This window comes from Arachis duranensis, chromosome 1 (assembly GCF_000817695.3).
Source record: "Arachis duranensis cultivar V14167 chromosome 1, aradu.V14167.gnm2.J7QH, whole genome shotgun sequence".
In the NCBI taxonomy this organism is placed as follows: domain Eukaryota; kingdom Viridiplantae; phylum Streptophyta; class Magnoliopsida; order Fabales; family Fabaceae; genus Arachis; species Arachis duranensis.
Window position 1 is genome coordinate 42,804,930 of NC_029772.3, and position 1,977 is coordinate 42,806,906.

Consider the following 1,977-nt stretch of genomic DNA (forward strand, 5'->3'; position numbering starts at 1 on the left):
AGTTTCATCTTTGGTCTCAGTTTTATTTTATTCTTCATCTTAGGAGACTATTGATCACGTTTTGGAGGCTGGCCATTCGGCCATGCCTGAACCTTTCACTTATGTATTTTCAACGGTGGAGTTTCTGCACACCATAGATTAAGGGTGTGGAGCTCTGCTGTACCTCAAGTTTCAATACAATCATTATTATATTATATTCAATTCTCTTTTATTCTTATTCCAAGATATACGTTGCACTTCAACTTGATGAATGTGATGATCCATGACACTCATCATCATTCTCACCTATGAACGTGCGTGACTGACAACCACTTCCGTTCTACTCTAAGCCGGGCGCATATCTCTTAGATTCCCCAACAGAATCTTCGTGGTATAAGCTAGATAGATGGCGGCATTCATGGGGATCCGGAAAGTCTAACCTTTTCTGTGGTATTCCGAGTAGGATCCCGGGAATCCGGAAAGTCTAACCTTGTCTGTGGTATTCCGAGTAGGATTCCGGTATTGAATGACTGTGACGAGCTTCAAACTCCTGAAGGCTGGGCGTGATGATAAATGCAAAAGAATCAATGGATTCTACTCCAACCTGATTGAGAACCGACAGATGATTAGCCGTGCTGTGACAGAGCATTTGGACCATTTTCACTGAGAGGATGTGATGTAGCTATCAACAAGGGTGATGCCTCCAGACGATTAGCCGTGCAGTGACAGCGCATAGGACCATTTTCCCGAGAGGATTAAAAGTAGCCATTGATGATGGTGATGCCCTACATACAGCTTGCCATGGAAAGGAATAAGAATGATTGGATGAATGTAATAAGAAAATAGAGATTCAAGAGGAGCACAGCACCTCCACACGCCTATCTGAAATTCCCACTATTGATTTACATAAGTATTTCTATCCTTTTTTTATTTTATTTATCTTTTAAATTATCTAATCCAATTACATTTGACCCTATGAATCCACTTAACTGAGATTTACAAGATGACCATAGCTTGCTTCATACCAACAATCTCTGTGGGATCGTCCACCAAGTTTTTGGCGCCGTTGCCGGGGAAAGAAAAAGCAATGAATTTTACAAAATGCAATAACATATGAATCACAATTTCGTGTACCAAGTTTTTGGCGCCGTTGCCGGGGATTGTTCGAGTATGGACAACTGACGGTTCATCTTGTTGCTCAGATTAGGTAATTTTCTTTTCAAAAATTTTTTTCAAAAAAATCTTTTTCAAAATTTTTCTTTTCTTTTTCATTTTTCTAATAATGTTTTTCGAAAAAATTAAAGAGAATACAAAAAAAATTCATAAAATCATAAAAACCAAAAATATTTTGTATTTCTTGTTTGAGTCTTGAGTCAATTTTTAAGTTTGGTGTCAATTGCATGCTTTAAAAATTTTTCTTGCATTTTTCGAAAATCTCATGCATTCATAGTGTTCTTCATGATCTTCAAGTTGTTCTTGACAAGTCTTCTTGTTTGATCTTGATGATTTCTTGTTTTGTGTTGTTTGTTGTTTTTCATATGCATTTTTCGTTTGTTAGAGTCCATGTATTAAAGATTTACTAAGTTTGGTGTCTTGCATATTTTCTTTGCATCAAAAATTTTTCAAAAATATGTTCTTGATGTTCATCATGATCTTCAAAGTGTTCTTGGTGTTCATCTTGACATTCGTAGTGTTCTTGCATGCATCATGTGTTTTGATCCAAAATTTTCATGTTTTGGGTCATGTTTGTGTTTTTCTCTCTCATAATTAAAATATTCAAAAATCAAAAAATATCTTTTCCTTATTTTTCTCCAAATTTTCAAAAATTTGAGTTGACTTAGTCAAAAATTTTCAAAATTAGTTGTTTCTTACAAGTCAAGTCAAATTTTCAATTTTAAAAATCTTATCTTTTCAAAATCTTTTTCAAAAATTATATCTTTTTCATTTTTTTCTATTTTTCGAAAATTCCAAAAATCTTTTTCAAAATATTTTCAAAAT